A 14,725-nucleotide genomic window follows, 5' to 3' on the forward strand; every position below is an offset into this window, starting at 1 on the left:
CTTCCTTCCTGCCTTCCTTCCTTCTTTCCTTCCTTCCTTCCTTCCTTCCTCCTTTCCTTCCTTCCTTCCTTCCTTCTTTCTTTCCTTCCTTCCTTCCTTCCTTCCTTCTTTCTTTCCTTCCTTCCTTCCTGCCTTCCTTCCTTCTTTCTTTCCTTCCTTCCTTCTTTCTTTCCTTTCTTCCTTCCTTCCTTCTTTCTTTCCTTCCTTCCTTCCTTCCTTCCTTCTTTCCTTCCTTCCTTCCTCCCTTCCTTCCTTCTTTCCTTCCTTCCTTCATTCCTTCCTTCCTTCCATGTACAACCGTACATTCTGCGCCCACGTGTGAGACATTCCATCATGCCTTTGGTTGGACCGCGATTCTGCTAGCAACAACAGCCTGATTGATTAGGCCATCAACCAGGAGGGGATGACCACGCCGAGGGGAAGGGGAGACGGGGGAAGTAGGGGGAGGATAACCCCGGTAATTATCAACGGGTACAGAGGTCATCGTTGTGGTGGTGATCTTGTCTTTGTGGTAGACACCACTGTGTTCTGGGCTGCGGGCTGAGTGCAGCAACAGCATAGTTGAGCAGTTACTCAGCAATGAAGACTGGCATCCGGCTAGGCTTCCAGAAAAGAATAAGAATCGATACCAGTTACAGGTATGTTACAGATACATCAGAAGAGGCAAGAGAGGCGCTACACCAGTCCAGAAGCTGCTGCAGTGTTTTCCAAGTGCAGAGAAGACGAGGCGATCACCTGGCAGTGTCCACAGGTCTGCCGAAGGTGCCTACTCTCACCTGGCAGTAACCACAAGTCTGCCGGAGGCACCTACTCTCAACTGGCTGTGTCCACAGGTCTGCCAAAGGTGCCTACTCTTCCCTTCCAGTGTCCACAGGTCTACCAGAGGTACCTACCATTACCTGGCAGTAACCACAAGTCTGCCGGAGGCACCTACTCTCACCTGGCTGTGTCCACAGGTCTGCCAAAGGTGCCTACTCTTCCCTTCCAGTGTCTACAGGTCTACCAGAGGTACCTACCATTACCTGGCAGTAACCACAAGTCTGCCGGAGACACCTACTCTCACCTGGCAGTGACCACAAGTCTGCCGGAGGCACCTACTCTCACCTGGCAGTAACCACAAGTCTGCCGGAGACACCTACTCTCACCTGGCAGTGACCACAAGTCTGCCGGAGGCACCTACTCTCACCTGGCAGTGACCACAAGTCTGCCGGAGGCACCTACTCTCCTCTGGCAGTGTCCACAGGTCTACCAGAGGTACCTACGATCACCTGGCAATGACCACAGGTCTGCCAGGGGCACTACCATCACCTGGCAGTGACCAAAGGGCGACCAGTGGTACCTACTCTCATCTGCCAGTGACTACAGGTCTGCCAGAGGTACTTATCATCACCTGACAGTGTCCGCAGGTCTACCAGAGGCACCTACTTACCATCAACAGTTTTAATTATCTTACATTTAGATTTAGAAAGGACATAGGAAAGTATTGGTTTGGAAATAGGGTAGTTGATGAGTGGAACAGTCTACCTAGTTGGGTTATTGAGGCTAGGACTTTGGGTAGTTTCAAATTTAGGTTGGATAAGTACATGAGTGGGAGGGGTTGGATTTGAGTGGGACTTTCACATTAGAGCTTATTTCTTGGGTGGCATTGAAAATTGGGTTGGTCAAATGTTTTGTTAGTGGGATGAATTGTAAAGGACCTGCCTAGTATGGGCCAGCAAGCCTCCTGCAGTGTTCCTCCTTTCCATGTCTTATGTTCAGCTCTGCTTCACGTTCTGGGTTTGTTTTAAACTCGATTCCAGTTTTTTAATTCTTCCATCTCTGCATGTCCGAGTAACTGCATGTTGTCCTCTCTGCATGTCCGAGTAACTGCATGTTGTCCTCTCTGCATGTCCTATTTTAATTATTTTTTTTTTATTTATTCTGTGGTCCAGTGGAAAACTTGGTTAGTGTGTAGCTAGGGATTTACTGTCCTCAGTGGATGTCCTCCCCTTAACTTCCCCCATCCCTCCCTCCCTCCCTCCCTCCCTCCCTCCCTCCCTCCCTCCCTCTCGTCCCTCCCTCCCACTCTCCCCTCCCTCCCTCTCTCCCCTCCCTCACTCCCCCTCCGTCCTTTGCCTCACTCCCTCCCTCACTCCCCTTCCATCTCCTCCCTCCCGCTCCCTGACTCTCCCCTCCCTCAAATTCCTCACTTCCTCTCCCTTCCTTCCTTCCTTACTCCCCCTCCCTCACTTCCCCCTCCACTCAACAGTGTTCATAAGCTTCCACAATATTTACACCTGAGAGATGTATCTCTTGATACAGGTACACCTAGAAATGTGTCACAGAATGTGCAAAATAACCACAGGGGGAGTAGAATGATAGTTCTAGGCCTTTCGTTTTGCATTCAGCACGTCATCAGGAGCTTGCAATTTTCTGCTTGGATTTCTTGCTCAATTTCTGCAACATTGCAAGCTCCTGATGTGTTGTTTGCAACACGAAAGGCCAAGAGCTATCATTCAACCCCGGTTATATATATATATATATATATATATATATATATATATATATATATATATATATATATATATATGTCATGTCTGAGGGCAATGTGTGGTGTGACTATAATGCAGACAATTCGTAGTTTGGAAGTTAGGAGGAGGTGCGGATGCAAAACTGTTGTCCAGAGGGCTGAGGAAGGGTTGTTGAGGTGGTTCGGACATGTAGAGAGAATGGAGCGAAACAGAATGACTTCAAGAGTGTATCAGTCTGTATGGAAGGAAGGCGGGAGGGTAGGGAGGGGTCGGCCTAGGAAGGGTTGGAGGGAGGGGGTAAAGGAGGTTTTGTGTGCGAGGGGCTTGGACTTCCAGCAGGCATGCATGAGCGTGTTTGATAGGAGTGAATGGAGACAAATGGTTTTTAATACTTGACGTGCTGTTGGAGTGTGAGCAAAGTAACATTTATGAAGGGATTCAGGAAACCGGCAGGCCGGACTTGAGTCCTGGAGATGGGAAGTACAGTGCCTGCACTCTGGAAGGAGGGGTGTTAATGTTGCAGTTTAAAAACTGTAGTGTAAAGCACCCTTCTGGCAAGACAGTGATGGGAGTGAATGATGGTGAAAGTTTTTCTTTTTCGGGCCACCCTGCCTTGGTAGGGAATCAGCCAGTGTGATAATAAAATAATAAATAAATATATATATATATTATATATATATATATATATATATATATATATATATATATATATATATATATATATATATATATATATATATATATATATATATATATATATATATATAAAGGTGGCATATAAGGTACATGTTGTTACGTATGTATCACTGATTATAAGGCGAAAATCTCATCCAGCTCCTCAGAGCTGGGGCGTGTGCCCAAAATACAGCAGGCATTACCCCTTTGAACAGCCGCACTGAGCCGCTGGAACAGAAAACTAGCTGCTCTGGGATCCCTAGTTACCCTGATGAGTCTTTTTCCCAGCTCCTTAAGGAATTTAGATGCATTCTTTCCCCATGAGCCAAGGGTCTCTGAGCCTATGGGAACAAACATATAATGATGGGCAAGTTCTCCATATTTTCTAGACAGCATGCCTGGTCTGGGACCGGGTCGCAGGGGCGCTGACACCAAGAATCATTTTCGGCCAGGAATCCATCCAACAGCCTGGCAGTAATGCCATTACTACTGCCAGCGGCAGTGTGAACTGTCATGTGTTGAGCGGAGAGAGAGAGAGAGACAGAGAGAGAGAGAGAGAGAGAGAGAGAGAGAGAGAGAGAGAGAGAGAGAGAGAGAGAGAGAGAGAGAGAGAGAGTTGCAGTGAAGCGCTCTGCTTAAGAAAGTGAAACACAAGTAGATCCATAAAGATAGAGGGACTGACTTGTCAGGTCATGGCTGACAACCTCCCATGATAACTGTCAGGTCATGGCTGACAACCTCCCATGATAACTGTCAGGTCATGGCTGACAACCTCCCATGATAACTGTCAGATCAGGGCTGACAACCTCCCATGATAACTGTCAGGTCATGGCTGACAACCTCCCATGATAACTGTCAGATCAGGGCTGACAACCTCCCATGATAACTGTCAGGTCATGGCTGACAACCTCCCATGATAACTGTCAGGTCAGGGCTGACAACCTCCCATGATAACTGTCAGGTCAGGGCTGACAACCTCCCATGATAACTGTCAGGTCAGGGCTGACAACCTCCCATGATAACTGTCAGGTCAGGGCTGACAACCTCCCATGATAACTGTCAGGTCATAGCTGACAACCTCCCATGATAACTGCCAGGTCAAGGCTGACAACCTCCCATGATAACTGTCAGGTCAGGGCTGACAATCTCCCATGATAACTGTCACGTCAGGGCTGACAACCTCCCATGATAACTGTCAGGTCATGGCTGACAACCTCCCATGATAACTGTCAGGTCATGGCTGACAACCTCCCATGATTATCGTAAGGGTTCTTGAATGGAGATATCGTAGGATAAGGTAGACACACTTGTAGGATGGTAGGTGTATTGTCAGACTGAGATGAGAGATGGAGCCCGGTGCCAAGCCTGTTCACGCCTTGTAGGTCTGCCGCCGAGTGAGGACGGGACAGGGGGATCACTGCCCATGTGTATCCCTATGACGTCACACAAAGCCAAAGGCCTACGAGGGATCTCGTGTCTAAAGCACAGGGATGATACTAATATGCTATGCTATATAATACTGGGAATACAGGGATCAGCAACTATGCTGACAGCTCGGTCATGTTACGTATGTCGTCCCGACATACACTACTATACTATAGGCTGAACAGGCAGGCGGATCTGGGCTGATTCTATACAATAACAAATTCATATATAACTTAGAACTAATGGATGGTACAACATGATTTTGACGTAATGGGTGTTAACGTAATCATTACAAACTATAAGAACAAATCATTATACAATATGGATGGAATTGATCGATCGATCTGTATTCATGCACTCTACGGATTCTGAGGAAGAATAGATATATACAAAGAAGTGTTTAACAGAAAGGCAGATTCGGTGCACTCAAATCTAGACTGTTAATTCTCAGAATACGGAGGGAACGTGAACACGAAAATTTCTGACAAACTGTTCAGCTAATAACAAAACACACAATTGACAAATTCATTCATCTCGGACATCTAATTATGCAGGCTGTTTACACTTAAACCCAATTCTGCGAGGGTGAGGTTTACGTATGCAGAATGGTTATCATCTCTGGGAGGATTGAATTCCTCTGCAATGGCTAACACATGTCTTGACTGAGAGAGATCTGAAGGAATATCTACAAAAGATACAACTACAATCACTAGTGACTGTGGAATTACTAACTCATCTGCTAGGAGTACTCAACTCGACTATTCGATACAGTAATTCTTGGCTCGTTACAAAGTCACTAATGGGTACTGGTGGCTTCACAGTAAGAATAAGCTCTTCCTGGAGCAGGAATCGAATCACACCAGAACACAAGGGATCGGTTCTTTGGGCATTTTTGACATCCTCGACAGTAAATGGAGGATCTGCAGTAACTACACTAACGTGTCGCGATAAAGCATCAGCGACTACATTCGACTTGCCAGGTAAATTTTTAAAAGTGGGATTGAACTCTTGGAGTCAAGGTCCATCTGGCTAACCTTCCAGTAGGCTGTTCGTTCTGGAATAAAGGTAACAGTTCTTCCTTACTGGAGGAATGAACAAACTCGGTGGAGTGGATGACTCCCCCCGGTGGAAAAAAATTAACGCTATAACACGCAATATGAGCAAGGGAGAACGAATCTACTATCTCAACTGCAAGCACAGGAGAAAAGAAATGAACATGGTCAACAATGCTGATATTCAATCTGAGTCGCACACAGTGACACGAGGTATCAGCTATAAAGAAACTACACTTACAACGTTAACATGTGAAAGTTACTCGAGAAATAACTTCTTACAATGCACTGATTACTGTCAACTAGGATGGGATCACCATCTGGAACATTAGGAACAACAACAGACACTCTAGTGAGAACACTAGCTGTAACAGAGACGTCTTTCTGCAGACAGCATGTCACATCAACAAGAGATGGCATTACTAGTTGCAAGTAATCGTTTTCTGACAAGGCATCCCCTGTGGAGAAACTACTACTCGAACTAGCAGTCATTGCAGGGATAGGCTGTGCACTCAAGGCAGTCTGAGTGTCCCCGGACACTTGAGGCAACGGAACACTATCCTGCAAGTCTGAAGGTATAGGTGGAACACAGACGGGAATGACAGAATTACTAGTGCCTGACCACTCGGCTACGTTAATAAGTAATTCGTGGATCTATAGGAACTTAATCTGAACTTCACATTTTGCAGCACTTTAACAAATCTCAGATACAAGCTGTGAGAACAAACACATTGCTCAAGGGCTAGATATTGTCTTTCAGTCAGTAAGGGAATATTGTTACTATGGACTGATTCATATTGACTTTGACTGGAATGATACACTAAGTGAACGTTCAAAAGTGACTGGGACATCTTCTCAGTGAAAATACTGAAGGGCATAAGTCAAGAAAAATGGAGAGAATGACACAGTAAGCTTAAATGGAAAAAAATGCTTAACTATTCTGCATAAGTAATTAAAAATTGACAAGTTACACAGTAAGCAAAGAACTCACACAAGAATAATATGCAACTTAACAAACACTGAAAATCAAGAGAACTTGTACTTTGCTCAAATCTAATATGCTCAACTTTTACTTTAAATTGAATAAATGGCACAGTGAGTTGTCTTTACTTTCAATGCAACAAGGAAATTACACAATAAAATAATAAAATGGACTCAATAAACTTGTGCAAAAATTAAAACAAACACACAATTCACTGAAATTAAAAAAAAAATAAAATGACAGACAGAATAAAATACTATGCACAGAACAGAGCATAAGAAACTGCACTGTAATAAACTGTATTGCACAACACTGCATAAAATTTTCTGCAAGAAAAACTTTAATAGCAACACAATATTTGCACAAGAATTATTGCAAAATGAGTCTATGTGCAATAATAAAAATTATAACACACAAGAAAAGAAATATATCAAGGAATGAACACTTTAACTCTTAACTGCACTTAAACAACAAGCAAAAGAACAATTTACTTTAAAAGGAGAACTTAAAAATTGCACTAAGAGTGAATTTGTTCAATAAAATATGAAAAATAATAGGTGCTAAAACACACAACAAAAAGGAATACAACACTTACAGTGATGCAGAACACAAAACATCAACATAAACACAGTACTAGAATTTTCTTGCAATGAAACTTGATGTGTGAAAAATTTTGTAAATGTGAGCTCTTGCTGGGACTTAAAAAATGGCACTATTGTCTGTGGAAATAAGACAAATTAAACACTGGCTGAATAAAGGAATATGAACACAAGAATGTTCAACACACAGGGAACAAAAATAATAAAATTACACAAATGCTGGGAAGAAAAAAATAACAGACAACACTGAGTTGTGATGCAGAATATGAGGTGAAAAATTTACTGAGTTAATACACTGGAATTCTGAAGTTTAAACACAAGTTCTATATTGCTCATATGTTGCACACACAACAAAGGAAACACTAAGTACTTACTTCAAGTGTATAAAAAGATACACAACACAACAGATATAAAATAATGCACGAAAATTAACACTGAATTAAGGAGATTAAAAGAAATGAATGCAATCAGTACATGATAAACACTGAGTCTGATCAAGAGTCACTGAATGTCACTAAGAGAAAAATTCACTGGGAACACAAAAGAAATGTCTCAACACTCGCAAATGTCTCTAAAAATAAAAAAATATTATAGCTGTAACACTTGAAAAAAATGAGATTGATGGATTGTTTATATCGTCTTGCTGCTGTCCTCTGCACAGATGATCGTAGAATTGCGCTTAAATCGGCGAGAGACAACACACAGGAGGCTTTTAAAGATGGCGCGCCACTCTCTAGCTCTTGACCCCCTATGTGGTCCTTAAAATATGGTGCTACAACCCTTAGCAGTGCACCAAAACACTGATGAGGTAGGTGAGTTGTAATGGCCGACTGTAGTTGGGTTTGTGGGTAATGGCTGAGCGAGGCGTCTGAGACCAGCAATGGTGCGACACACGTGATCGTGAGTGGCTGGGCTTATGGGTTGAACGTCGTAAGCCTCACTGAGAAAACCCACACTGCCGCGAAGATAATTCTAAGCCGGCTGGCTTAGAAGAAACCCACGAAATACTACAACACCACAAGGATGACAAGGAGCACTCAGAATGCTTGGAACTAGAATCACAAGCGATGAAGGCTAGTCATGTGGCTTGCTTGAGTGCTGGGGTAAGACACCTGGGTTAGTTGCTAGCTGGCTTATCTTAACCCTTCACACAGAATGGCTTGATAACTTCACACGATGAGCACAGCAGGGGTGGAAGCTGGCTTGGCAGGCAAAATAATTGGATGGAGTAGGCTAGGCTGGACTGGACTCGGGTGTTCTGACTCCCCCACCACAGACTGGAAGCTGGCTTATTTTGCAAACTCGGGTCAACCCCTCGGGAGTAATGCAAAAAAGCAGGAAACACTAATACAAAGAGACTGACCAGTGAATAATGTAGAAGCTGGTAGAGTAGCTGGCTTGAGGTAGCTGGCTGGGTGAATCTCGGTAGTCGGTAGGCCTACTGGTCACACGAAATGGCCGTCTTGCTGGTCGACAACTTTATCTCCAGAAATCGCTGTAATCGTCAGAATTACAGGCTCACCGCTGTCACCATTTATCGTAAGGGTTCTTGAATGGAGATATCGTAGGATAAGGTAGACACACTTGTAGGATGGTAGGTGTATTGTCAGACTGAGATGAGAGATGGAGCCCGGTGCCAAGCCTGTTCACGCCTTGTAGGTCTGCCGCCGAGTGAGGACGGGACAGGGGGATCACTGCCCATGTGTATCCCTATGACGTCACACAAAGCCAAAGGCCTACGAGGGATCTCGTGTCTAAAGCACAGGGATGATACTAATATGCTATGCTATATAATACTGGGAATACAGGGATCAGCAACTATGCTGACATGATAACTGTCAGGTCAGGGCTGACAATCTCCCATGATAACTGTCAGATCAGGGCTGACAACCTCCCATGATAACTGTCAGGTCAGGGCTGACAACCTCCCATGATAACTGTCAGATCAGGGCTGACAACCTCCCATGATAACTGTCAGGTCAGGGCTGACAACCTCCCATGATAACTGTCAGATCAGGGCTGACAACCTCCCATGATAACTGTCAGGTCAGGGCTGACAACCTCCCATGATAACTGTCACGTCAGGGCTGACAACCTCCCATGATAACTGTCAGGTCAGGGCTGGTAACCTCCCATGATAACTGTCAGATCAAGGCTGACAACCTTCCATGATAACTGTCAGGTCAGGGCTGACAACCTCCCATGATAACTGTCAGGTCAGGGCTGACAACCTCCCATGATAACTGTCAGGTCAGGGCTGACAACCTCCCATGATAACTGTCAGATCAGGGCTGACAACCTCCCATAACACCTGTCAGATCAGGGCTGACAACCTCCCATGACAACTGTCAGATCAGGGCTGACAACTTCCCATGATAACTGTCAGATCAGGGCTGACAACCTCCCATGATAACTGTCAGGTCAGCTCTTACAACCTCCCATGATAACTGTCAGATCAGGGCTGACAACCTCCCATGATATCTGTCAGGTCAGGGCTGACAACCTCCCATGATAACTGTCAGGTCATGGCTGACAACCTCCCATGATAACTGTCAGATCAGGGCTGACAACCTCCCATGATAACTGTCAGGTCAGGGCTGACAACCTCCCATGATAACTGTCAGATCAGGGCTGACAACCTCCCATGATAACTGTCAGGTTAGGGCTGACAACCTCCCATGATAACTGTCAGGTCAGGGCTGACAACCTCCCATGATAACTGTCAGATCAGGGATGACAACCTCCCATGATAACTGTCAGGTCAGGGCTGACAACCTCCCATGATAACTGTCAGATCAGGGCTGACAACCCCCCATGATAACTGTCAGGTCAGGGCTGACAACCTCCCATGATAACTGTCAGATCAGGGCTGACAACCTCCCATTAACTGTCAGGTCAGGGCTGACAAACTCCCATGATAACTGTCAGGTCAGGGCTGACAGCCTCCCATGATAACTGTCAGGTCAGGGCTGACAACCTCTCATGATAACTGTCAGATCAGGCCTGACAACCTCCCATGATAACTGTCAGGTCAGGGCTGACAACCTCCCATGGTAACTGTCAGGTCAGGGCTGACAACCTCCCATGATAACTGTCAGATCAGGGCTGACAACCTCCCATGGTAACTGTCAGGTCAGGGCTGACAACCTCCCATGATAACTGTCAGATCAGGGCTGACAACCTCCCCTGGTAACTGTCAGGTCAGGGCTGACAACCTCCCATGATAACTGTCAGGTCAGGGCTGACAACCTCCCCTGGTAACTGTCAGGTCAGGGCTGACAACCTCCCATGATAACTGTCAGATCAGGGCTGACAACCTCACCTGGTAACTGTCAGGTCAGGGCTGACAACCTCCCATGATAACTGTCAGGTCAGGGCTGACAACCTCCCCTGGTAACTGTCAGGTCAGGGCTGACAACCTCCCATGATAACTGTCAGATCAGGGCTGACAACCTCACCTGGTAACTGTCAGATCAGGGCTGACAACCTCACCTGGTAACTGGTTCCTCTCAAAACATCACCTGTAGCTCTGGATGCAGCAACATTTCGCCAACAGTGTTGTATGAAAGACAGTTGCAGCCGAAACAGTCAATGCCGATGTTTCTCTCTTTGTAGAGCGAAACATTGGCCAAAGAAACCTTGTTGAAGAATAGCAGTTGTTGAGTAACAACAGGTGTTGAACAACAGGTATTGAGGAATAACAGGTGTTGAGGAACAGCAGGTGTTGAGTAACAGCAGTTGTTGAGGAACCACAGGTATTGGGGATCAACAGATGTTGAGGAACAACAGGTGTTGAGGAATAGCAGGTGTTGATGAACAACAGGTGTTGGGAACAACAGGCGCTGAGGAACAACAGGTAATGAACAACAATTGTTGAGCAACAGGTGTTGGGAACAACAGGTGTTGAGGGACAGCAGATGTTGAGAAGTGACAGGTGTTGAGTAATAGCAGGTGTTGAGGACCAACAGGTGTTGAGGAACAACTCACTCCATCTTTCCCACTTTGAGTTACCTCTTAAATGTCAAGGGTAACGTTAAAGGTTCACCCCACTACACTGTTAAGTACACTACACTGTTAAGTACACTACACTGTTAAGTACACTACACTGTTAAGTACACTACACTGTGTTAAGTACACTACACTGTTAAGTACACTACACTGTTAAGTACACTACACTGTTAAGTACACTACACTGTGTTAAGTACACTACACTGTTAAGTACACTACACTGTGTTAAGTACACTACACTGTTAAGTACACTACACTGTTAAGTACACTACACTGTTAAGTACACTACACTGTTAAGTACACTACACTGTGTTAAGTACACTACACTGTTAAGTACACTACACTGTTAAGTACACTACACTGTTAAGTACACTACACTGTGTTAAGTACACTACACTGTTAAGTACACTACACTGTTAAGTACACTACACTGTTAAGTACACTACACTGTTAAGTACACTACACTGTTAAGCACACTACACTGTGTTAAGTACACTACACTGTTAAGTACACTACACTGTTAAGTACACTACACTGTTAAGTACACTACACTGTTAAGTACACTACACTGTTAAGCACACTACACTGTGTTAAGTACACTACACTGTTAAGTACACTACACTGTGTTAAGTACACTACACTGTTAAGTACACTACACTGTTAAGTACACTACACTGTTAAGTACACTACACTGTTAAGCACACTACACTGTGTTAAGTACACTACACTGTTAAGTACACTACACTGTGTTAAGTACACTACACTGTTAAGTACACTACACTGTTAAGTACACTACACTGTTAAGTACACTACACTGTTAAGTACACTACACTGTTAAGTACACTACACTGTTAAGTACACTACACTGTGTTAAGTACACTACACTGTTAAGTACACTACACTGTGTTAAGTACACTACACTGTTAAGTACACTACACTGTTAAGTACACTACACTGTTAAGTACACTACACTGTTAAGTACACTACACTGTGTTAAGTACACTACACTGTTAAGTACACTACACTGTTAAGTACACTACACTGTTAAATACACTACACTGTTAAGTACACTACACTGTGTTAAGTACACTTCACTGTTAAGTAAACTACACTGTGTTAAGTACACTACACTGTTAAGTACACTACACTGTTAAGTACACTACACTGTTAAATACACTACACTGTTAAGTACACTACACTGTGTTAAGTACACTTCACTGTTAAGTACACTACACTGTGTTAAGTACACTACACTGTTAAGTAAACTACACTGTGTTAAGTACACTACACTGTTAAGTACACTACACTGTTAAGTACACTACACTGTTAAGTACACTACACTGTTAAGCACACTACACTGTTAAGTACACTACACTGTTAAGTACACTACACTGTTAAGTACACTACACTGTTAAGTACACTACACTGTGAAGTACACTACACTGTTAAGCACACTACACTGTTAAGTACACTACACTGTTAAGTACACTACACTGTTAAGTACACTACACTGTTAAGTAAACTACACTGTGTTAAGTACACTACACTGTGAAGTACACTACACTGTTAAGTACACTACACTGTTAAGTACACTACACTGTTAAGTACACTACACTGTTAAGTACACTACACTGTGTTAAGTACACTACACTGTTAAGTACACTACACTGTTAAGTACACTACACTGTGTTAAGTACACTACACTGTTAAGTACACTACACTGTTAAGTACACTACACTGTTAAGTACACTACACTGTTAAGTACACTACACTGTGTTAAGTACACTACACTGTTAAGTACACTACACTGTTAAGTACACTACACTGTTAAGTACACTACACTTTTAAGTACACTACACTGTTAAGTAAACTACACTGTGTTAAGTACACTACACTGTGAAGTACACTACACTGTTAAGAACACTACACTGTTAAGTACACTACACTGTTAAGTACACTACACTGTGTTAAGTACACTACACTGTTAAGTACACTACACTGTTAAGTACACTACACTGTTAAGTACACTACACTGTGTTAAGTACACTACACTGTTAAGTACACTACACTGTTAAGTACACTACACTGTTAAGTACACTACACTGTTAAGTACACTACACTGTTAAGTACACTACACTGTTATATACAATGCACTGCTAAATACACTGCACTGTGTTAAGTACATTGGACTGTTAAGTACACTACACTGCAGGATGGTGTAGGATGGTGGTGGGTACAGGCAGAATGATGTAGGATGGTGAGGGGAAACAGGGGGGTGTAGGATGATGGTGGGTAGATGCAGGATGGTGTAGGATGGTGGTGAGTGGAGGCAGGATTTTGTAGGATGGTGGTGGATAGAGGCAGGATGGTGGTGGGTAGATTCAGAATGGTGTAGGATGGTGGTGGGTAGAGGCACGATGGTGTAGGATGGTGGTGGGTAGAGGCAAGATGGTGAAGGATGGTGGTGGGTAGAGGCAGGATGGTGTAGGATGGTGGTGGTTAAAGGCAGGATGGTGGTGGATAAAGGCAGGATGGTGTAGGATGGTGGTGGGTAGAGGCAGGATGGTGTAGGATGTGGTGGGTAAAGGCAGGATGTTGTAAGATGGTGGTGGGCAGAGGCAGGATTTTGTAGGACGGTAGTGGGTAGAGTCAGGGTGGTGGGGAGGAGCAGGGTGGTGTAGGATGGTTGTTGGGGAGTGGCAGGGTGGTGGGAGTGAGGCAGGGTGGTGTAGGATAGTGGTGGGGAGAGGCAGGATTGGACGAAGATAGGGATGATTCACTTTGAAGACAGAATCGGGGATAGGAGCTAGACGGGATCGGGGGGCTGGCACTTTGTGGGTGTGATTGGATTAAGGGGCGGCACTTTGTGGGCGGGATAAGTCTTGGAGCTTCACTGTAAGGGCGGCACAGTGTTGTGGTCGACACTCTGTGGGCAGAACGGGGTTGCGGGGGAGGAGGGGGATCGGCACTTTGTGGGCGGGACGATGCTAAGGTCCGCACTTTGTGGGCGGTACGGGTTGGGGGCGGCAGTGTTGGTGTTGGTCGCGGAGTTTGGGCGGCGTCAGTGTGCGCGTGGCAGGCTGGGCGGCGGGCGGCGGAAGAGGTCTTGTTGTTGAGACTAACCACCAAATCTACAACCACTATCCACCACCACCACCACCTTGCTTAACCAGCTCGCGTCTTGACATGTTTTTGTCAGCTGACTGTTTCCTCTCCTGTTCCTACTTCTCTTCCCCCTCGTCCTGCTCTTCCTCCACTTCCTCCAGTGGTCGTCCTCCACACACTTCAGACGCGACCACTTCGTGTTAAGCTATGTAAACAATCCAGTAACGTGTGTCATACAGGTGCGAGCAGACTGTTAAATACTCATTAATACCGGCAGTGTAAACCACGTTATTGAAAACACCCCAGACTGAGGTTTCTTTTTGTTTTCTTTCCTTGATACACCTGAAGCCTAATTGTTTTTAGTGTTTT

At 44.7% G+C, this 14,725-nt stretch overlaps 1 protein-coding gene across 6 annotated transcripts in view; it reads left to right on the forward strand.

Moving 5' to 3' along the window:
- The window catches only part of CdGAPr (GTPase-activating protein CdGAPr), a 1,516,021-nt gene that overhangs the window by 726,838 nt on the left and 774,458 nt on the right, over positions 1-14,725 (forward strand). Inside the window, exon 1 of one of the 6 annotated variants that reach the window (XM_070082839.1) lies at positions 14,275-14,354. The exons of the other annotated variants lie outside the window; for them this stretch is intronic. The gene's annotated coding sequence lies outside the window, so the exon portion shown is untranslated. Of the gene's footprint in view, positions 1-14,274; positions 14,355-14,725 lie in introns of those variants that run through there. 6 annotated transcript variants of the gene reach the window in all.

The sequence above is a fragment of the Cherax quadricarinatus genome, chromosome 8 (assembly GCF_038502225.1).
Source record: "Cherax quadricarinatus isolate ZL_2023a chromosome 8, ASM3850222v1, whole genome shotgun sequence".
In the NCBI taxonomy this organism is placed as follows: Eukaryota; Metazoa; Arthropoda; class Malacostraca; order Decapoda; family Parastacidae; genus Cherax; species Cherax quadricarinatus.